The sequence below is a fragment of the Pan paniscus genome, chromosome 1 (assembly GCF_029289425.2).
Source record: "Pan paniscus chromosome 1, NHGRI_mPanPan1-v2.0_pri, whole genome shotgun sequence".
Taxonomy (NCBI): Eukaryota; Metazoa; Chordata; class Mammalia; order Primates; family Hominidae; genus Pan; species Pan paniscus.
In genome coordinates, this window is record NC_073249.2 from 82169073 (window position 1) to 82193539 (window position 24467).

The following is a 24467-nucleotide window of genomic DNA, read 5'->3' on the forward strand; positions in this document are numbered from 1 at the left end:
CCTGGGTGACAGAGCAAGACCCTGTCTCAAAAAAAAAAAAAAAAAAAAGAAAAAAGAAAAAAAAGAAAAGAAATGGGTTTCAGAGGCTGGCAGCGCTGAGTGCTGAGCAGGTATCATGCTCTCCAATGGAAGGGACCTAGGCTCCCTCCATTGCTCTGATCTTCAGCGTGTGGCTTCTACATGCTGGAGACATCACACTCAAGACGGCTGCTGGAGCTCCTGCTACAGTTCCACATTGCAGATTGCAGGAAATAAGAAGGGCAAAGGTGGATGTACTCCCTCCCTTTAAGGACATTTTCCGGTTTTGTAGTCAGGATGTGTGCATACATGTCATTGACCAGGACTTAGTCTCATGGCCATACCTAGCTCTGAGGAGTCAGGGGTAAGAGGGTGTTGGGAAATGTAATCTTTATTTTGGATGGCCACATGCCCAGCTAAATATGGAGGTTGATTACAAAAGAAAAAGGGGGGAAATGGGTCTACCAGTCTCTGCCATAGCCATTTGTGGACATAGATTAGGAGACAAAAGCAATTGTCTGTTGAAGCTAGACATGATACTATGATAAAACCTAGTTGGCAATATCAAAGCCATGTCACCTCTCTTAGAAAAAGTCTTTCTGATTTCAATAGCAAATGCACAAGCTTCCTCCTTACCTGAAAGCAAAAGCAATTCATGAGATACACACTGAAAAGGTGTGGGGTCAAAATCCCTCTGCTTTTTTCCATTTCTACTGTTATGAAATTTTTACATGTGTAACGTACCCTTATTGTAACAAACCCAAGCAGCACAGAAGAGTAAAAAGTGAAGCGTCCTCCTGTTGAAACGCCTCTTTCCTCCAATCCTACCTCAAGTGCTGCCTTGGTTAACATTTTGAGTGTTTCTTTCCAAACAAGATTTATGTCTCCTACTCCAAATTGTTACCTAATCTATCAGGACTCCATGCTTATCCTGACTTCTATTCTGCTTTGTTCCATATTAGTGTGGCATTTGACAGTCATTGCAAGAAGGGATGCAGTGGGGGTCAAAGATTACAAATGTTAAAAAGTGAAAGGGGCTTGAGATATCACAAAGCATTCTCACAAATGATTCCTTGGTTTATGTTGGAATGTAAATATGACTACACTTGCTTTTTTCCCACATGACTTAAGGAATTTTCTTCATGTTGTAATGTTTGATGGATGCAAAGCAAATGTGTAACTTATATGTTTATGAAGCATAATAACATAATCAAATCTGTGCACCCACCGCCCAGTTTATAAACCAATTTATGACCAGTACCATCTAAACCACCTGCGTGCTTCTCCTTTCAGCCCTCCACCTCCCCATGAGAAGTCATACTATCCTACTTTTACATTTTAATTAATTTGGCTTTTTAAAAAATAGTTTTACTACAGATGTATATGTGTACAAACTATATATTAATCTTACTTCTTTTTTGAGCTTCAAAAAAGGGATTATATGGTGGATTGCCTTCTGCAACTTGACTTTCTTTTTCCCACTACATTATATTTCCAAGATGCATTCATGTTGATACAGGTAGCTGGTGAAGACATTTTTTTTTCTTTCCTTTTCTTTTTATTTTTTTGAGACAGGGTCTTGCTCTGTCACCCAGGTTGGAGTCCAGTGGTGTGATAATAGCTCACTGCAGCCTCAAACTCCTGGACTCAAGTGATCCTCCCATCTCAGCCTCCTGAGTTGCTGAGACTACAGGCACATGAAACTGTGCCCAGCTAGAGATAGAGTTTTTCATTGTTGTATAATATTCCACTGGGTAAGCATTTCACAAGTTATTTATCTATTCTCCTGTTGATGGAATTTGGGTAGGTTCTGTTCTGTTTTGTTTTGGTCATATAAAAATTACTGCCCTCAACATGTTTCTTGGTGGGCGTACATGAGCAACAGTTTCTCTAGGGTATTATGTCCATGATGAATGGAGAGGCGGGTGGAGGATATGTGTCTAACTATAGAAGACAATGGCAAATTATTTTCTTTTTTTTCTTTTCTTTTTGTTTTTCTTGAGACAGAGTCTCACACTGTTGCCCGGGCTGGAGTGCAGTGGCACAATCTCGGCTCACTGCAACCTCCACCTCCGGGGTCCAAGTGATTCTCCTGCCTCAACCTTCTGAGTAGCTGGGATTACAGGCACCTGCCACCACACCCGGCTAATTTTTTGTATTTTTAGTAGAGAGAGGGCTTCAGCATGTTGGCCAGGCTGGTCTTGAACTCCTGACCTCAAGTGATCCGCCCGCCTCGGCCTTCCAAAGTGCTGGGATTACAGGCGTGAGCCACTGAGCCCGGCCCGACAAATTGTTTTTCACAGTGGCTAAACCAATTTACATTCCCACAGTCATGTATAATACGTTATTGACATTTGGTTTAGTCAGACTTTGTCATTTCTGTCCATCTACTGTATATAAATAGTGCTGTCATTTGTATAATTCATAGTGTGGCTTGGGATCTTTTCATATTCATAGTGTGGCTTGGGATCTTTTCATAGTGACCTTATCCTAAACTTTAAGGTGATACCAGGACTTTATTTTATTTTTATTTTTTTAAGTATATATACAGACAAGGCCTACAAACTTACTTTTTCCTGAATCCACTCACAGTACAGCCATGGCAGCCAGTGGTCTTGGCATGCTGGCCTCAGACACAAAGGTCCCAGAAGTGGCATAGCCTTCTATGGGCCTGAATCTTCTTCAGTCGCTCCAGGTCTTCACAGAACTTGTTTTCCAGACCAGGACCTAGCTATAGTTTCCATCCTTTACATCCTTCTGTCTGTTCAGGAACTAGTCTGGGTTCTTGTACTGGCGTGGATTCTGCATCATGGTGATCCTCAGGGAGTTCCACCTCATCCTCAGTGAATTCTCCTGCCCTCTTGGGGAAGTTGATGTCTGCTTTTTTAACTCCACTCGAGCATAAATTCAGCCCACACCGTTAATGGCAGTGATGGCAAGGGCTATTTTCTGCTACACACTGATGTTGGTGTTGAGTACTCACAAAACATGGCTGGGACTTCTCAGTGATCACTCAAGACACGGTGGCAGCATGAGTGGCAGTGCGCAGGCCTCCTGTGGAAGAGCTTTGTCAGTGCTTTGAATGACCAAGCATCAAGATTAAGTCTGCACAGCTCCGACTGATAACCTGTCCTATCTACAGGCTCAAAGGCAAAGGCTGAGGAAAAAATATTTTTAAATAAAGGACACATCTTTTTTTTTTTTTTTTTTTTTTTGAGATGGACACTCACTCTGTTGCCCAGGCTGGAATGCAGTGGTGCAATCTCGGCTCACTGCAACCTCTGCCTCCTGGGTTCAAGCAATTTTCCTACCTCAGCCTCCTGAGTAGTGATTATTACAGCGCCTGCCACCACACCTGGCTAATTTTTGTATTTTTAGTAGAGATGGGGTTTCAGCATGTTGGCCAGCCTGGTCTTGAATTCCTGACCTCAGGTAATGTGCCTGTCTTAGCCTCCCAAAGTGCTGGGATTACAGGCATGAGCCACTCCACCCGGACAAGGACACATTCTTATGTTGATTCTTACAGACTTCCCCACAAGGTGTTTCACATGTAAGTCATGAACTGGGGCTGGGTTCAAAACTCACATGCTTCTGGTAAGGAATATTGATCCAAAAAACCAGATCTGTCAAGTATGAAAGCAACCTGGAGTTTATAAACTGTTTATTATATAAACTGACCTATTATTTATGGGAATAGAGAATTGTCCTCCTAACTATGAATCAGCTTTATATTTAGGATAGACAAGATAAATCTGATTGTAGAAAACCTTTAGCCTTATATTAGTCCGTTTTCATGCTGCTGATAAAAACATACCCGAGACTGGGCAGGGCACGGTGGCTCATACCTGTAATCCCAGTGCTTTGGGAGGCTGAGACGGGCAGATCTTGAGGTCAGGAGATCAAGACCATCCTGGCTAACACAATGAAACTCCATCTCTACTAAAAATACAAAAAATTAGCCGGGTGTGGTGGAGGGCACCTGTAGTCCCAGCTACTTGGGAGGCTGAGGCAGGAGAAAGGTGTGAACCCAAGAGGCGGAGCTTGCAGTGAGCGGAGATGGCGCCACTGCACTCCAGCCAGGGTGACAGAGCAAGCCTCTGTCTCAAAGAAAAAAAAAAATACCCGAGACTGGGCAATTTGCAAAACAAAAGAGGTTTAATGTACTTACAGTTCTACATGGCTGCAGAGGCCTCATAATCATGGTGGAAGGCAGGGAGGAGCAAGTTACATCTTACATGGATGGTAGCAGACAGAGAGCTTGTGCAGCGAAACTCCCCATTTTTAAAACTATCAGATCTTGTGAGACTCATTCACTATCATGAGAATAGTGCAGGAAAGACCTGCCCCCATAATTCAATCACCTCCCACCAGGTTCTTCCCAAGACACAAGGGAATTGTGGGAGCTACAATTCAAGATGAGATTTGGATGGGGACACAGCCAAACTGTATCAAGCCTGTTATTTGAGGGTTCTGATATCCTGTACCTGATCACAGAGGGGCCTGGGATCAGCAAAGATCAGAGTGGTTTCTCCTGGATCACAAGGCCAAACAATCTTTCTGTGTGAGATACTGACCGCACCTTTTGGGAGCAAATGCACCCGAAAGTACATTGCTTGATTCCACGTCGACAGCTTGGTTGGTGGTGGGGACCTCATGAGCCTGACTCAGTAAGCAGGCTTAGTTGTTGGAGAGGGAAGATTTTGACTAAGATTGCTTTCTTCTGTTAGTCTGCCCCAGGAACAGTCCCCAGGAACTTACAGCTTGGTCCTATAGAGAAGGGGGGTGTACATTAAAACTCTTTGAGGAGTGGAGGCACAAGCAGTCCTTCTTTGTTTGTGGCCAATCTGTGGCCAATATTTCTTTGTTTATCTCCCAGCATCTTCTCCCTTGGTGCAGCAACACTCCCTGACTTCCCCGCCCTCTCCTAGCCATGTTGTTGGGGTGCAACACATGACTCAGCCTTGGGCAGTGGGCATAGTTCATTCCCTGGCTTAGGAGTGGGCTCCTCGCCTGAGTTGGTCTGATGAGAAGAAACCCAAGACTCCTTTGCAGAACTCCCAGAAGAGAGGCTTTCCTTGTACTGCCTTGGAGGCTGTTAGGTTATGATGGTTTGCCCCTGCCTAGAGCCTAAGAATGCTGGCAACACAGGGAAGGGCAGAGCAAAGAGTTAGAAAGAACCCAGAAGACATAACTCGAGCTCTGAGCCCAGCCACATCTGAACGTAAAGCTCCTCTTGGGATTTTTTTTTGAACACTATACTTTTTTATTTTTAATTATATTAGTTGTACATATTTTGGGGTACATAAGATATTTTGATACATGTATACAATGTGTAAGGCTCAAATCAGGGTAACTGGATATCCATCACATCAAACATTTTTCTTTTCTTTGTGTTGGGAACATTAAAAATTCTTCTCTTCTAGCTATTTTGAAATACACAATAAGTTACTAATTATAGGCCAGGCATGGTGGCTCATGTCTGTAATCCCAGCCCTTTGGGAGGCCAAGGAGGGCAGATCACCTGAGGTTAGGAGTTCCAGCCAGCCTGGCCAACATGGTGAAACCCCATTTCTACTAAAAATACAAAAATTAGTAGTCCCAGCTACTTGGGAGGCTGAGGTGGGAGAATCACTTGAACCCAGGAGGCAGAGGTTGCAGTGAGCCGAGATCACGCCACTGTACTCCAGCCTGGGTGACAGAGCAAGACTCTGTCTCAAAAAAAAAAAATTTTAACTATAACTTCCCATTACACTATAAAATACTAGAACTTATTCCTTCTATCTAACTGTATCTCTGTACCCATTAACCAACTTCTCTTGATCTTCCTCCCACTTCCTTTCCCAGCTTCTGGTAGCTACCATTCTACTTTCCATGTCCATGAGGTTCACTTTTTTAGTTCCCACATATGCATGAGAACATGTGATATTTGTCTTTCTGTGCCTGGCTTATTTTACTTAACATAATGATCTCCGGGTTCCACCCATGTTGCTGCAAATGACAGGATTTCATTATTTTCCATGGCCAAATAGTATTCCACTGTGTATATATGCCATATTTGCTTTATCCATTCTCTCGCTGATGGACAATTAGGTTGATTCTACATCTTTGATATTATGAATAGTGCTCCAATAAACATGGGAGTGCAGATGTCTCTTTGATATATTAATTTCCTTTCTTTCAAAGATATACCCAGCAGGGGGATTGCTGGATCATACGGTAATTCTATTTTTAGCTTTTTAAGGAACCTCCATATTGTTTCCTGTAATAGATGTACTAATTTACATTCCCACCAACAGTGTGTGTTCCCCTTTCTCCATATTCTCAGCAGCTTTTTTTTTTACTTTTTGATAATAGCTATTCTAACCGGGGTCATATGATATCTCATTGTGGTTTTGATTTGCATTTTCCTGCTGATTAGTGATGTTGAGCATTTCTCAAATACCCATTGGCCATTTGTATGTCATCTTCTAAGAAATGTCTTCAGTAACATAAATAGTATCTTCCTTTTGGTTGCTTACTTATTTTTTGCCATGGTCGGTTTGAGTGTGATTTTGCTGACACTTGATTCAGAAAATGTCCCCATAGGTAACCACCTAAAATAGTATGAAACAAATTCAGGAAAAGAGAGGCCATCTTCCTTTTCTACCATAGCATTTAGGGGCTCCAGTGGCACAGAAGGTGGCAGAAGCCCCCTGCCAGGAATTGTGGGGTCTGCCACAGTGGCCCCTGCAGATGCATGTGAAGAGGCCAGAAGAAGTAGTGATATCTTGCAAGGGCAGTAGTGTCTGCAGGAGATCCCCAGCAGAGGAAGCTCTAGCAGGAGGAGGTGAGAACATGGTCCATGTGATGCGTACACCAGTCTCCTCGCCCCAGGGCTGTGGCTGCCAGTGTGCTTGCTGCTGCGGTCATCATCACTTCATCTCCTCATAGTGCCAGCAGCTTCAGCCTCCCCCTGGAGAGAGCCTGCTTCTACATGGCTTCTATAATGCTTCTGGGGACAGCACAGGTGTCCAGATTTTTCCTGACTAGACCCACAGCTGCTGTGGCTCCTCTCACACTTCTGGGCTCAGGTGAAGACCACATTGGAGGACATGGGATCTGGCCTCCCTATCAACTGCATAGAGTAGCCACATAACTCAACCAGAAGAGTAGGGGAACCAACACCCTGTATAGTGAATCTTAACAATGACAGAAGGTGAAAGACCTGGCAGATATAGCCCTCTCCTTTTTCACTAAGAGGGACATTTCCAAGGCATGGGTTTCTGCAGGGCCTGTCTAGACAACATTCTGCACAGCTGAGCAGTTGCTCTCTTTCCTTGGAAGCTGTGGGCTGCTAATCCAAGTGCCACCTTGCATTTGCTCTCCTTCCTTCCCTGCCTTGCCCCCGCCCTGGGATTTACAATGAGCTGTAACATGTGAGGCTTGCCTCTGCTCTGTTTTTCTAGAAAACATGGGCTGAGGGAGTAACTGATAGTATTTGTCATGAACACATGTGAGCTGCTCCCTAAAGGGAGCATTGCAAGATTTAACAAATAAAATCACAGGGCCAGGCACGGTGGCTCAGGCCTATAATCCCAGCACATTGGGAGGTTGAGGTGAGCGGATCACCTGACGTCAGGAGTTCAAGACCAGCCTGGCTAACATGGTGAAACCCCATTTCTACTGAAAATATAAAAAAATTAGCTGGGCATGGTGGCGCACACCTGTAGTCCCAGCTACTTGGGAGGGTGAGGAAAGGGTACCGCTTGAACCCAGTAGGCAGAGGTTTCAGTGAGTCGAGATCCACTACTGCACTCCAGCCTAGGCAACAGAGTGAGATTCCATCTCAAAAAAAGAAACAAAGCAAAAAAACAAAACAAAACAACCCAGGACACTTAGTTAATATTGAATTCCAGATGAATATAAAAAAAATGTTTAGTATACATATATCCCAAATATTGCATGGGATATAGTCATGCTAAGAGGAATTATTTGTTATTTACCTGAAACTCAAATTTAACTGCGTGTCCTGTATTTTATCTGGCAACCTTATCTGATGACTCCCAGTGACTCCCAGAAATACCTGGGGGAAAAGGAGGACCTAGGGCTTTGATGATGTCATTAAGGCACTACACTATCTCTGGACTATATTTCTCCAGACTTCTTAGAGTTTAAGAAAATGAAACCCCAATTATTTAGGACTACAAATGTCAGGTTTTATTTCACTTGCAAAAAATTGATTAACCTGTCGAATTCATCTTTGTTTCTTTCTTTGGAACTTAGCAGTGTTTAAGCCCAGAGTAAGTGCTACATAAATGACTGTTAAATCATTTATATTTAGAGGAAATAAATTTCTTTCAATGTATAGACTAGGCATCATGTATTTATAGGAAAACAAGGGAGACCGGGCACAGTGGCCCATGCCTCTAATCCCAACACTTTGGGAGGCCAAGGCAGGAGATTGCTTGAGCCCGGGAGTTCACGATCCGCCTGGGCAACATAGTGAGACCCTATCTCTTTAAAACAAACAAACAAGGGCTAAATAATTTTGTCAAGTTTTTATTAAGGAAAAATTTAAACATATAAAATTGCATGTAAAATAACACAACAAGCCCTGAAGTCCCATGTATATATCACCCAGCTTAACAATTGAGGATAAATAATTTAATGCTTTATGACTATTACATAAAATGATACTTTATATCCATCACTGATAACTTTCTTTTTTTTCAGATGGCATCTTGCTGTGTCACCCAGGCTGGAGAGCAGTGGCACAATCTCGGCTCACTGCAACCTCCACCTCCTGAGTTCAAGCAATTATCCTGCCTCAGCCTCTCAAGTAGCTGAGACTACAGGCACATGCCGCCATGCCCAGCTAATTTTTTTTATTTTAGTAGAGACGGGTTTCCACTGTGTTGCCCAGGCTGGTCGCGAACTCCTGAGCTCAGGCAATCCTCCCGCCTTGGCCTCCCAAAGTGCTGGGATTACAGGCGTGAGCTACCCTGCCCAGACCATCACTGATAACTCTTTTGTGGAGGTGATCACTGTTCAATCGCCGTTCCATCTCATGCATCCTGAGATAATAACAAAGATGTAATTGGTTTTTTGCCAAATTAAGTATCACCATTTAGACTCCTTCAGCAGATACAAAGAGAAAGATTTTCAGAATTTTATAAAGTCAAAACCAGAAAGCCATAGCAGAAAGAGCAATACTGGAAGTCAAAAGCTCTGTTTGGGTCAAACTGTGTCTAAATTTCTCATCCATGACGAGTGGGATCTGAAATGGAATCTCCTCTAAGGGCTTTCCAACTCCAGCAATACATGAGTTTTGAAAGAATCCTACATGTTTACTGAGTGGCATTTGAACCACACACTCAAGGTATGAGCTCTGCTTTGAGTCTGCACTTGGATCCTGCTTTAGGTCAAGAATGACTTAAGCTGCTCTGCATAGACTCTCTCAGAGAGGATGCTGTGGTGTGCCCCTCAGATACCCACTTCCAACCCCTTTCGGGACTGGGTCACTTATTTCCTCATTCACTCAGAGTGTTGACAACTCACAGCTGGTAGCTGAGGCCCTCTCTGGAGATTGCCCTCAGCTGTTGAACACAACTAGTAAAGACAGGGTGTATAAATATCTAGCCCCCTTGCCCCAGTGTGGGATGGCTATGAGCCATCTCAGCTCCACAGGACCAGTGGGATTGGTTCAGGCTTTTGATGTGACTACATCACAGCTTAACTTCTCCTATTGCCCCATCATGCTCCCTTCCCTTCCCCTGGGAGTTAATTTTAAAAGCACTCCCCAATAAACCTCTTTTTTGTTGTTGTTGTTGTTTTTTTTTTTGAGACAGAATTTCGCTCTTGATGCCCAGGCTAGAGTGTAATGGCATGATCTCAGCTCACTGCAACCTCCGCCTCCCAGATTCAAGCAATTCTTCTGCCTCAGCCTCCCAAGCTGGGATTACAGGCATGTGTCACCATGCACCTCTTGCACCTGGTCTCCATCTCAGAGTCTGATGCCCAGGAAACCTGATCTGTGGCAGTGTGGGGATTCGTCCAAGAATGAAGACTGTTTGTAAATTGAGATTTGAGGGTGGAATCATCCACTGGCCAGCCAGCTGTGAGGACCTGCCGCTGGTGGTTGGGGGTGCACAAATGGCCTCAGGCCCGCTGTACTGCTGCAACTATTAAAACTCCACCATGGTATACATGGAAGGATGGCTGGTAGAATAGGACTTACTGGCAAGTAGTGTATCAGGCATTTGAGAGATACAGGGCAATAGTCATTATAAAGACAATAGAACTAGATAGTTGTTGTTAGGAAATAATCTATTCTTTGGGGCAAGACAGTAAAAGGCTGAGGGTAATTAATCACCTCTTACAGGCTAAGTCAGAATTCCAGAGGACATCCTCAGAAGCATAAAAAGATACCCTCATCTCCTATCATTGGAGTGCAGAAAAACCTGAGGAATGAATTTAGGATTTAATTATGGAAGCACAAAGTTTCAGAGAAGGTTGAGTTCTGAGTTCCACAGACTAGCTCTGCCAAGGTCAGAGCCCTAATTATGAAGGAATGGAACTGCAATACATGGGATGTGGACAACTGATGTAGGATTTTTTCTTCTTGGTCACTTTGCAAGCCTGGGACCTCCAGCCAGTGATGTCCGCCCAGGGCTTGCTTGGCTATGCTGGTGTGCCTCAGCTTGTCTGTGTTATAGCTTGTACCCACATTTGGTGATTCTCAAGCTCTTGTACCACACCCAAGAAGACTGAGGATATGCTGCACATTGAAGGGTGAGGAGGGCAGAGAAGAATTTTACTGAGCGACGGAACAGCTCTCAGTGGAGAGGGGACACGGGGGATGGTCCCTCACCCCCACAGTCAGGTGGTTCTCTCCTCCTTGCGTAGGTGGGTCTGGGGATTTTTATGGACTCAGAATAGGGGAGGGGCAGGCCATAGGTAGTATTGGAAAAGGCAACATTCAATTGGTTAAAAAGTATTATTCAGAAAGAATCAATAGGGAAAGGGTGAGCAAACAGGAACAGAAGTTCTCATTCTGGGTCACGGGTTTCATCTGGGAACAGCAATCTAGTTTTTCAGCCTTCAAGCTGTTTTTGACTTGAAGGTGGGGTTTCACCAGGGACCCACCCCTATCTGCCTCAGCATTTGGCTGACTCCTATCGCTATCAAAACTGTGTTAATGTATTAGAAACTCTTGAATCCCCAGATTCTCCTATATCCTCTGGGTCTGCAGAAGCAACCCAGTCCTTCCCGTTAAAAGATGGTACTCTGATGTCCACCACCACCCCCAAGGAACACCCCTTGGTTTAAGCCAATGCAAAGTCCTTTGCCTTGCCAGACAGCATGCACACTCCTCAAGGATATGTTCTCAACTCCCCTCCTGACCAATAATCAGAAATATGTCACAACGTAACCCAACTGTGCTGGGCCTGCTAAGAGAGGAAAGGGATTATAGCCAGCAGGAGCCACCGGACATATATGCATATGCATACATGCCAATATGCGCTGGCAGGAGCTGGGAGAATACATAAATGACTAGATTCTAAGGGTACAGGATCAAGGGGCATGGGACATAAAGTTGGTTAGGGGACAGTTTATCAATATGGCAGCACTGTTCTGCAATACAGATTTAATACCCTATTTAAGGAGGTGAAGCTAACATGTTTCTAGGATGGCCCTTAGAAGCTTGGACAAAGTGAAGTAGAAGTGCCAGAATTGCTGTGGCAGATGGTGGAAGAGGGATAGAAACCTTGAGAAGTAGGCCTACTACAGTGGATATAATTAGCAAAACTGGGAAACTCACTCTATGACTATGTTTGGTGGGAAGCCCTGGAGGACACACTGTTGATAAAATCAATAAGAAATGCACTGACAAGAAGGCACCAGAATCTCTGAGAAGCTTAGTGGTTGGTGATAGTCTTCTGCAAGGTGGGAGATCCTGTTGCAGAACTGGGCTCTCTGATAGTAGAAGGAAATGACAGAATTCCAAAATAATAGAGTCAGGTGACACTTAAATACCAGAAGAAAAGTGGGTGCAATTATTGTCATGAAAAGCAAAGCTGAAGTGGAAGCCCAGGAGGCCTGACCTGAGAGCTATTGAAGCAGCAACTAGAACGTGATGTCCCTGGAGGTAAGACAAACAGACAGTCAACAGGGTCTTGCCCAATCTATACAAGCAAAAGAAATCAAGAGTAGATGATTAGGAGACTAAAAGTAGCCACCACAGTAAAAACTTAAAATCTCTTTTTTAGTTTCCAGACCTGAGCCAGTTTTCTGACCTAGCACCCATTGATTGAAGGAGAATCTAAATCCCTGGGAAGGCCTTGTAAAACCATAGCAAGTATAAATGGCAATGATTCCCCTAGTCTTCCCCCCAAAATACTAAGAACTATTTACTTAGGTAATTATGTACTGGGAAAGCGTGGTACCCATATAGTTTGAGGACACAGAGCCCAAGTTAATATTGGTACCTGGAAACCTAAGACATTAGGAGAGCCATCTATTAGAGGAGGGGTGAATGGGCACCAGGTAATAAATGGTCGAGGCCTAGGTTGAGCTCACACTTGGTCCCCTGGGGTCCACAGACTCACCCAGTGATCATGGTCCTAATCCCCAAATGTGTAATTTGAAATGGACATACTTGAGAGTTGGCAGAAACCTTACATTGGTTCATTGGCCTGCAGAATGAGAAGTATCACAGTAGAGAAGGCTCAGTGCAAACCTTGAACTATCCCTCTAGCCCATGCAAGATAAGGCAGAACAGGAACCCCTTTTAGGAGCCTGTACCCTTCTTCCCCTGAGCATGAAAATAAAGGAAAATCTTCCTTCAAAGGAAATTTGAGGCAACTAGCTAGCCTAAATAAGGGAACAACTTAATAAGCAAGAAGGTAACAGTAACTTAAAACAATAGCCAAGGAAGTTAGAGTCAGCAGATGTTTTGTTTCCTATAGAAACTAAAGGTAACATCCTAACATATGTCACTGAGTTGTTTTTCAAAAACCTGGATCCCCACCAAATGGATCCATTGGCACTTAGGCCCAGATAAGGAGGAAATGAAGACTGAACCCTGACCGCTGTTCTTTGTTCTAAATTTCTTCCTAAGGGGCCTGGAGGAGGTCACACCCACGAGCCAGAGCTGACGTTCTTTTTTAGAGACAAAACTTTGCCTCCTTAACCAATTGCAAATGAGAAAATCTTTGAGTCTACCACCAACCTATGGGCTCCTGCTTTGAGATAGCCCACTTTTTTAGGTCAAACCAATGTATAGCCTCCGTGTTTTGCTTTATGACTTTGCCTGTAACCTCTGCCTCTTCACCTTTAGAAACTGTTACCCGTAAGTCATCTGGGAGTTCCGGTCTTAAGCATGAGCTGCCCGATTCTTCTTGCTTGGTGCCCTGCAATAAATGCCTCACTTTCTCTTGATGCTATGCCAATGTCAGCATGTGGCTTTGCTGCCCCAGGCAAGTGGACCCCAGTTCAGTTTGATAACAAAGATAAGTAAATCAAAACCAATATCATATCCTGGGGGAAAACAGCAGCTGAAAACATCTGCCTCCTCCGTGGTCATGTTCCCACATCCAGTGGCAGGCCAGTCCTAGAGGATCAGGACAATTCTGAAAGGCCATCCTTCATCTGGAGTCTTCCATGAGATTGACTGAGACCACTGGTGGGACCGTGTCACACCCCAATTCCCCTTCTGCCCAGTCTGGCTTTCTCCACCCCCGACAGGTGTTGATTCCCAAGAGTCTCTCCCAATAACCTTATTGCATATGAATATATATTTTAGAATCTGCTTCCTGGGAAATCTGACAGGACAGAATGAATCCACAACATTCACTACCAGAAGATGCTCTGCCTTTGAACTGGCCTGCCCATGGGCTTTTCCCTGGACCTTGGGAGCACCTCTAATCAAAAGTTAATACCCAGAGCCTCAGAGGTTTCACTGAAACACTGCCCAGGAAGGAGTCACTGAAAATCCTATGAGGAAGGGAAGTGGGGGAACCTGGGAGGAAGGAAACTACACAATCTGAAAGATGTATAAATACAAAGTTTCCATAAGTTTGGGGCTTGAATCATATACCTGAGAGAGAGAGATTTCTAGGAATGAAAAGAAGCAAGCCACAGCCTTTCATCAACTACCTAAGCCAAGCAGTGGGCAGATCTACCAGCTGGCCATGCAGGGGGTGCTGAATGGCTGTCAGTCTTGTGGACAGGACGTCCCAACTATTCTGACCTGTCACTGCTATTTTGGGCACAGAAGGGAGGACCGTGGGGTCGTCAGCCTCAAGGCATTTAGTCTTCTATTCCTTTTCTCTTCCTTTCCAGTTCTTTGAAATGAGAATCAGGGTTTATGTCCAGTCCCAGAGTGACACCTTAGACACCTTAATTACACCACTTTGTTCTCTCTCTCTCTCTTTTTTTTTTTTTTTTTGAGATGGAATTTTGCTCTTGTTGCCCAGGCTGGAGTGCAATGGTGCAATCTCGGCTCACCACAACCTCCCCCTCCTGGGTTAAAGTCATTCTCCTGCCTTAGCCTCCTGAGTAGCTGAGATTACATGCATGTGCCACCACACCCTGCTAATTTTTGTATTTTTAGTAGAGACAGGGTTTCTCCATTTTGGTCAGGCTGGTCTCGAACTCCCAGCCTCAGGTGATCCGCCTGCCCAAAGTGCTGGGATTACAGGCGTGAGACTACAACATGGTCCAGCCCTGATGCCTCCCTTTTCCTCCACCCCCATCTAAGTTGAGAAGATTCTTAGCTGTAAAACTGTCATGAGCTGACTGGAGAGATCTATGTTTTGAGCTTTAAATGCACCTGGAAAGCATATTTTTGCTCTGAAAGTGCCCAGACATGGAAGAATTAAAACAATTTTTAATTTCCACTTTCTACAGGACTCAGAGGAAGAAAACCCCACCTGAGAGGCATTTTTTTTTCTCTTTCTCGGTGTCTCAGTTTCCTAGGGCTGCTGTAACAAAGCACCACAAACTGGGTACTTAACAGAAATGTCTCGTTCCACAGTGCTGGAGGCTAGATGTCTGCAGTCAAGCTGTGGGCAGGGCCAACCTGCCTCGGAAAGCTGTGGGGATCCTTTCTAGCCTCACTGCTACCTTCTGCTGATTTGCTGGCAATCTTTGGTGATTTGATTTTTGGCTTGCATCTGTGTGACTCCACTCTACACTCATTGTCACATGGTGAGGGAGAACAAGGAGGCCATGTTCTCATGGCCATCTTAAAGGACATCAGACAGATTAGGGGCCCACTCTAGTCAGCATGACCTCATCTTAACTAATTGCATCTGCAAGAGCCCTATTTCCAAATGAGGTCACATTCTGAGGTACTGGAGGTTAGAACTTTAGAATATGAATTTGGAGGGCACACAATTCAACCCATAATACTCAGTGGGGATTGCATTGCCACCCTTTCTCTGAACCCCTGGTAAAAAGAAAAGAAAGAAATTGTGCTTGGGATGAAATGAAGGGTTAGAATGATTGGAAATCTCAAGCTCTTTCAGGCACTCCTGGGTGGTAGTTGATTGGGAGTCGGTGAAAAAGAAGAGCTCAGCCGGGCACGGTGGCTCACACCTGTAATCCCAGCACTTTGGGAGGCTGAGGTGGGTAGATCAGCTGGGGTCAGGAGTTCAAGACCAGCCTGGGCAATGTGGTGAAACCCTGTCTCTACTAAAAATACAAAAATTAGCTGGGCGTGGTAGCGCGTGCCTGTAATCCCAGCTACTCGGGAGGCTGAGGTAGGAGAGTTGCTTGAGCCCAGGAGACAGAGGTTGCAGTGAGCTGAGTTTGCACCACTGCACTCCAGCCTGGGTGACAGAGTGAGACTCCATCTCAAAAAAAAAAAAAAAAAAAAAAAAAAAGAAGAGCTCAAATATGTTATTAAATACAAATTAGCCAGCAGAGTTGTTGGATGATTACAAGACATCTGATAAAAAATCACATTTTCAGAAGACATTATTCTCTAAGTAAGTACCAAACGCTGGCACTGTATCTGGGCTTGTGGAAATAACATATTTCATTTCAATGCTGGTCTAATCCAGAAGAATGTAACCTGCTTAACGTTCACTAGAATTTTTATCTGTGCTCTTCCTTTGACATCCATTTTTGTCACAGAATGTTATCCAGGGCACACTGGCCTAGAAGTAAATGTAGTATAGTATACTAACATTTATCAAGTGCTGATTTTGCACCAGGTACTTTTCTAAGAACTTTATCTGTGTATTTAATCCTCACAACAATTCTATTATTGCCATTTGGTAAATTAGGAGATTGAGGTACAGAGAGATTACACAGTTAGGAAGTGGCAGCATGAACAACAAAAGAAAAAATTAGATAAACTGGACTTCCTCAAAGTTAAAAACTTTTGTGCATCAAAGGACATTATCAAGAAAGTGAAAAGGAGACATGTAGAATGGAAGAAAATATTTGCAAATCATATACCTGATAAGGGTCTAATATTCAGAATATATAAAGAACTCTTGTAGCCCAGCCTAACATGAAAAGGACTACCCAATTTTAAAAATGGGCAAAGGACCTGAATAGACATTTTCCCAAAGATACACAAATAGCCATCAAGCACCTGAAAAGGCACTCAACATCATTAGTCATTAGGGAAATGCAAAGCAAAACCTCAACCAGCTACCACTTAACACCCACTAGGATAGCAATAATCAAAAAAATAGTCAATTACAAGTGCTGGCGAGGATGTGGAGAAATTGGAACCATTGTTCGTGACTGATGGAAACATAAAATGGTGAATCCACTGTACAAAAGAGTTTGGTAGTACCTCAAAGAGTTAAACATAGAACTTTCATTTGACCCAGCAATTCCAGTCCTAGGTGTATACTCAAAAGAATTGAATACAGGTACTGAAATCCTTGTACATGAATGTTCACAGTAGCACTATTCAGAATAGCCAAAAGGTGGAAACAACCCAAATCTGCATCACTGGATGAGTGGATGAACAAATGGTGATATCTATATATCTATATATCTATATCTATATCTATCTATCTATCTATATATCTATATATATCTATATATATATACAATGGAATATTATTCAGTGATAAAAAGGAATGAAGTACTGCCACATGCTGTGACATAGATAAATCACAAAAACTTTATGCTCAATGAAAGAAGCCCATCACAGAACAGCACACATATATTGTATGGTTTCATTTATATGAAGTATTTAGAATAGGAAAATCCATGGAAACAGAAAGCAGGTGAGTGGTCTCCTGGGGATGAAAGTAAAGGGAATGGGCACAACCGCTTAATGGGTACAGGGTTTTATTTGGCAATGATTAAAAGGTCTTGGGATTAGATAGATGTGATTGTACAACTGAATTGTTCTGTTTTAAATGATTTATGTTATGTGAATTTCACCTCCATTGAGAAAAAACTTTATTCTACAAGCAATGGGACATAGTAAAAAGGTTTAAAAGCAGGAGAATGCCCCAAGTTCTTGTATTTGTAAAGTCATTTAGCTCCTTTGTGGAGAATGGACTCTTGGCAAGGGTGGAAAGACTAGGGACAAGGAGGCACTCAGGAGGCTACTACAACCATCCAAGTGAGAAAAGGGTGCCAAGAAGGGGATAGGGAGAAGGCATGGGAGGAAGAATCAACACGGTTAAGGGTTAGATGAAGGAGGAGTCAAAGATGTCTCAGGTTCTCAGGTGACAAACCAGCAGTGTACCCTTTTATTCAGTTAAAAAATACAAGAATAAGATTGGGTGGGAAGTTCATTTTTAGACTTAAGGTTGAGAGTCCTGTGACACATTCAAGTGGAGCTGCTAATTAGGAAGCTGGAAATACAGAGTCAAGAGCTGTTATCCTTCTGATGGCTAATGAAGCCACGGGAGAGGATGAGAGTGCTTAGGGAAAGAGTGTAGAATAAGAAGGAAAGACGGCTTACAACAGAGCCTCAAGGAGCTGCAAATTTTATGGCTAAGTAGAAAATGAGGAGGAGGCAGAGGAGATTAAGATGTGCCAAAAAATAGCAGAAGAACAGGAGAAGAAAATCAGGGGGTCAAAGGAAGAGAATGTTTTGAGAAGAATGAAGTTGGCAGTTATGTTGAATGCTTCTGAGAAGTGAAGTGTCCACTGGCGTTAGTAACATGGGAGTAATTTTCACCTTTGTATGGAAGGATGGGGAGGAAAGCCAGAGTCATTAAGTCAAAGAGTGGGAACTGTTATTTCTTCACCCTCTTGACTTCCAGGTCACTGCAGGGTTGTCTTAGATTCTGTCCTCTGACTTCTCACTGCTCATTCCTCATTCTTCATTTTTCCTCTGTGATGCACAATTTTTTGCTCCTTAGTTCAGCTAAAATCCAGGTCCTTATCTCATGACCGAGAAAAATTAGGCATGCAGACACATTGAAAAGTGAGGAGGGTGGAAAGGAAAACTCTCAACAAGAGGGGTCCTGCACTCAGGTTTTCCACCTCAAAAACTGAATACCAGGCCACCACGCATGAGTGGAAGAGGCCCGGCTCCCGCCTGCATAAGGCACGAATTCCTGGTGGCTCCACCCCATTCTTTCAGTGCGCATACAGGCTCTTAGTCTGAGCCACTCCACGTTGATTTAGTTTCCTTACTGCGCATGTGTTAAGGGATGAAATTTTCCACTGTGGGCATGTTTTTTTTTTTTATTCTATTTTATTTTTTTGAGACAGAGTCTTACTCTGCCACCCGGGCTGGAGTGCAATGGCACGATCTCGGCTCACTGCAACCTCCACCTCCAGATTCAAGCAATTCTCCTGCCTCAGCCTCCTGAATAGCTGGGATTACAGGTGCACACCACCACGACTGGCTAAGTTTTTGTATTTTAGTAGAGACAGGGTTTCACCATATTGCCCAGGCTGGTCTCAAACTCCTGAACTCAGGCAATCCACCTGCCTCGGCCTCCCAAAGTCCTAGAATTACAGGTGTGAGCCACTGCACCTGGCCCACTGTGGGCATGTTAGGCAAGCCCCCTGTGCACAATGACCTGGATGGCATTTGGCTGTCTCCTGCCTCTATCATTCCCCACCTAAAGAAGTACATCTAACTGCTATTAGAATATGGATAAATATAAGGATGAAGACTAATCTTAACTGCTTCCTGCTGACAGGATATGCTGTTTTGGGAAAATGGTAGTCAGATCTCCCCTGGAGACCTATCTAAGGGTCCTGGTAAAAGGGGCCATCATCCGAGTCTCCAGTTGCATGACCACGTGGAGTTTAATGGCCTGAAGGTGAGAAGAGATAAACCAGGTTATTAGAAGACATGTATCAAAACAAAACAAGAGGGCAAGGATGGCTCAAAAATCCTGAGGCTGCTGACATGCCCAGATAACTGGTGGCTACAGTTATGCTTGCTAAGATTTGGATGCACAGGGCTTGGCTTTGGTTAGCTCCCTTGCTCTTATTTTCTCAAAAAAGGAAACCTTCAGGTGATGGGCACCCTATTTACTCTTATCAACTGGAAGGATTTGTAGGATAGTTGCCCAGAACTAGAATATTGATCCAAGCACTTATCCTTCTTTAAGCCAATTAATTAGAGCTTTCTTATAGACATCACACACAACACACATATAACTAAACAGAGAAAGAAGATCTGATAGCTATAAGACTTTTTACTTGCCAATCTCCTAATTGGATTATTGCCCTCCAGGTGGGGCCCTTTAAGAGCAAGGCTATGAAAGCATGCTGTTTCCAGGGCCCAACAAACAGGTATAGCTGGAAGACAAAAACAAATTTTGAGAGGGACCTATCTTTTTAATTCCTGGGGTTCCATGAGGAAAACAGGTTTCTCCCCAGATGGAATCTGTGGCACCTTTTCCGTTTTTCCCAAGGAGTCCTAGGCCATCAGAAATTATCTTAGAGTCTCTCATGCATGCATTAAGAGTGGCAACGCAAAATGGAGAAAAGTAATTCAGTTGACTTTTTCTAGCAAAACAAGATCCAAGAAGAGAAAAACATAAAGTCCTTTTAAATACACCTATAACTTGGATATCCATTTTTAATTAAGCTGAGTGCTCTTTAAGAAAGTCCTGGCTGGGCATGGTGGCTCAAACCTGTAATCCCAGCACTTTGGGAGGTGAAGGCAGGTGGATCACTTGAGGTCAGGAACTCAAGCCCAGCCTGGCCAACATGGTGAAAGCCTGTCTCTACTAAAAATATAAAAATTCGGCTGGGCATGGTGGCTCACACCTGTAATCCCAGCACTTTGGGAGGCCAAGATGGCTGGATCACCTGAGTTCAGGAGTTCAAGGCCAGTTTGACTAATATGGTGAAACCTTGTCTCTACTAAAAATACAAAAATTAGCTGGACGTGGTGGCATGCACCTGTAGTCCCAGCTACTCGGGAGGCTGAGGCAGGAGAATTGCTCAAACCTGGGAGGTGGAGGTTGCAGTGAGCTGAGATGCACCACTGTACTCCAGCCTGGGCCACAGAGTGAGACTCCATCTCAAAAAATAAATAAAATAAATAAATAAATATACAAAAATTAGTCAGGTGTGATGGTGCGTGCCTACAGTCCCAGCTACTCAGGAGGCTGAGACAGGAGACTTGCTTGAACCTGGCAGGCGGAGGTTGCAGTGAGCTGAGATTGGGCCACTGCACTCCAGCCTGGGTGACCAGGGCTGACATTCCCGACCCTTGAGAGTGTCAGGGTTGGGGGATAGGGTGCAGTTTCCTCTCCCTTAAGTCTGAGGACAAGAAGGCTCAGAAACAAAAGGGAAAGAGATTTTTGAGTCTGCATTTTACTCACCCTTTTTCAGGTCCCCATACAGGCACCAAAATAATGCAGGATTTTTTGCTCCTTAGTTCAGCTAAAATCCAGCTAAAATCTAGTCTCACAACCAAGAAAAATTAGGCATGTGGACTCATTGAAAAGTGAGGAGGTTGTAATTTATTAAGTGAAAAGAAAAACTGTCAACAAAAAGAGGGGTCCTGCACACAGGTTTTCCACCTCACAAAATTGAATACCAGGCCACCACACATGAGCTGAAGAGGCCCCCTCCTGCCCTCCATAAGGTGTGAATTCCTGGTGGCTCCACCCCATTCTTCCAGTGCACATGTGGGCCCTTAGTCTGAGCCACTCCACATTGATTTATTTCCCTTACTGTGCATGTGTTAAGGAACGGAATTTCCTACTGTAGGCATGTTTAGGCGAGCTCCCTGTGCACAATGACCTGGACAGCATTTGGCTGTCTCCTGCCTCTATCACCTGGACGGCTTTCTCTATGTCTCTCCCTCTTCTTAACAGGTAACAGACCCTCCTCCCAGATTGCACATAGAAGTTTGAGGCAAATTTGTCTCTGGTGCAAGGGCATGGTGGCCTAGGAAGCACATTCAATATTATTTTCCACTTTCTAGTACTAGGGCAAGGGCCACCATTCACACAAAGCCCTAGTAATCAATGGTGTGCTAGTAAGTGTTTAACAACCAGCTCTCCAGGTAGAAAAAAAAGGGCCCTAATTTTCAGCATTTGCCAATATCTGTGGTGTAAATACTGTCAACATGGCCAATTTCAAGCCACTGTAAGGTAACTGAACTTGGAGATAGGAAGCTACACGTGGAATCGGCTACTTAGAGCTGGTACATACTGGCTCCAGCACACCACTGCCTCTGCACCTACCTTCAAACTTCTGTCTGGAAACCACTTGTACTTTTTTCTTCAAATCTACTTCCTCCAGAATGTATCAACAGATTTGGCTTAAGAAGCATACTTGACACATAGGAGCTATTAAATTGTATTTGTTGAAAGACTGAAGGAATGTATGAAATCGTTTCATGCTCTACCAACTGTGTGTATATAGCATGAGCCGAACGGTACTCATTGAAGAAAATATAGTTTATTTGAAAGACACCCTGGACATAGAAAGTGCCCTGAACTTGAAGTCAGAAAACTTAGGTTTAAGACCTAGCTCTGTCACACATTATGAATCTCACTTAGGGTATGTCTGTTAATGGCTCTGGACTTCATTTGGATTGTCTGTAAAATGAGGCTACTAGGAATCTGCCAGAGGCTGCTGGCAAGATGGACGAATGGAACAGCTCCGGTCTGCAGCTCCCAGCAAGACCAGCACAGAAGGCGGGTGATTTCTGCATTTCCAACTGAGGTACCCTGTTCATCTCACTGGGACTGGTTAGGGAGTGGGTGCAGCCCACGGAGGGTGAGCAGAAGCAGGGTGGGGTGTCACCTCACCCAAGAAGTGCAAGGAGTGGGAGAGCCTCTTCTTCCCAGCCAAGGGAAGCCATAAGGGACTGTGCTATCTGGCCCAGATACTATGCTTCTCCCACAGTGTTTGCAACCCACAGACCAGGAGATTCCCTCGGGTGCCTACACCACCAGGGCCCTGGGTTTCAAGGACAAAACTGGGTGGCTGTTTGGGCAGACACTGAGCTAGCTGCAGGAGTTTTTCTTTTCATACCCCAGTGGCGCCTGGAACCCCAGTGAGACAGAACCATTCACTCCCCTGGAAAAGGGGCTGAAACCGGGGATCCAAGTGGTCTCGCTCAGCAGGTCCCGCTCCCACGCAGTCCAGCAAGCTAAGAACTACTGGCTTGAAATTCTCGCTGCCAGCACAGCAGTCTGAAGCCAATCTGGGATGATTGAGCTTGGTGAGGGGAAGGGCGTCAGCCATTACTGAGGCTTGAGTAGGCGGTTTTCCCCTGACCGTGCTAAAAAAGCCTGGAGGTTTGGAAGGGGCAGAACTCAACACAGAGTGGCAAATTGGCTGTGGCCAGACTGCCTCCCTAGATTCCTCTTCCCTGGGCAGGGCATCTCTGAAAAAAAGGCAGCAGCCCTAGTCAGGGGCTTATAGATAAAACTCCCATCTCACTGGGACAGAGCATCTGGAGGAAGGGGCGGCTGTGGGCGTAGCTTCAGCAGATTTAAATGTTTCTGCCTGCCAGCTCTGAAAAGAGCAGCGGATCCTGACAAAGAGGGTTCTACCAGCGCAGTAGAGCTTGAGCTCTGCTAAGAGGCAGGCTGCCTCCTCAAGAGGGTCCCTGATCCCCGTGACTCCTGACTGGGAGAGACATCCCAACAGGGGTTGACAGACACCTTATACAGGAGAGCTCCAGCAGGCATCAGGCCAGTGGCCCTCTGGGACAAAGATTCCAGAGGAAGTAGCAGGCAGCAATCAGAGGGTGCAGAGAAATAGGAACGCTTTTACACTGTTGGTGGGAGTGTAAGTTAGTTCAACCATTGTGGAAGATAGCATGGTGATTCCTCAAGGATATAGAACCAGAAATACCCTTTGACCCAGCAATCCCATGACTGGGGTATATACCCAAAGGACTATAAATCACTCTGTTGTAAAGACACATGCAAACGTATGTTTATTGCAGCACTTTTTACGATAGCAAAGACTTGGAACCAACCCAAATGCCCATCAATGATAGACTGTATAAAGAAAATGTGGCACATATACACCATGGAATACTATGCAGCCATAAAAAAGAATGAGTTCATGTTCTTTGCCGGGACATCGATGAAGCTGGAAACCATCATCCTCAGCGAACTAACACAGGAACAGAAAACCAAACACTGCATGTTCTTCCTCATAAGTGAGAGCTAAACAATGGGAACACATGGACACAGGGAGGGGAACAACACACACTGGGGCCTGTCGGGGGATGGGAGGCAAGGGGAGGGAGAGCATTAGGACAAATACCTAATGCATGCAGAGCTTAAAACCTAGATGACGAGTTGATAGGTGCAGCAAACCACCATGGCACATGTACACCTATGTAACAAACCTGCACGTTCAGCACATGTATCCCAGAACTTAAAGTAAAATACAAAAAAAAAAAAAAAAAAGCTACAAGGATCTAGAACCAGAAATACCATTTGACCCAGCATTCCCATTACTGGGTATATACCCAAAGAATTATAAATCATTCTACTATAAAGACACATGCACACGTATGTTTATTGCAGCACTTTTTACAACAGCAAAGACTTGGAACCAAGCCAAATGCCCATCAATGAGGGACTCAATAAAGAAAATGTGGCACATATACATCATGGAATACTATGCAGCTATAAAAAAGAATGAGATCATGTCCTTTGCAGGGACATAGATGAAGCCATCATTCTCAGCAAACTAACACAGGAACAGAAAACCAAACACCGCATGTTCTCACTCAAAGTGGGAGTTGAACAGTGAGAACATATGGACACAGAGAGGGGAACATCACACACTGGGTCCTGTGGGGAATGGGGGGCAAGGAGAGGGAGGGCATTAGGATGAATACATAATGCACGCAGGGCTTAAAACCTAGATAACGGGTTGATGGGTGCAGCAAACCATCATGGCACATGTATACCTATGTAACAAACCTGCATGTTTTGTACATGTATCCTGGAACTTAAAGTAAAATAAACAATTAAAACCAAAACAAACAAATAAGAAAGAATGTGCCTGACATAACAGGAGTGTTGTGGGGA

The 24467-nt window shown here is 44.2% G+C and overlaps 1 pseudogene; it reads right to left on the reverse strand.

Moving 5' to 3' along the window:
• Positions 1-1057: 1057 nt before the first annotated feature.
• The window catches only part of LOC112441193 (small ribosomal subunit protein uS13-like), a 36928-nt pseudogene continuing 13518 nt past the window's right edge, over positions 1058-24467 (reverse strand).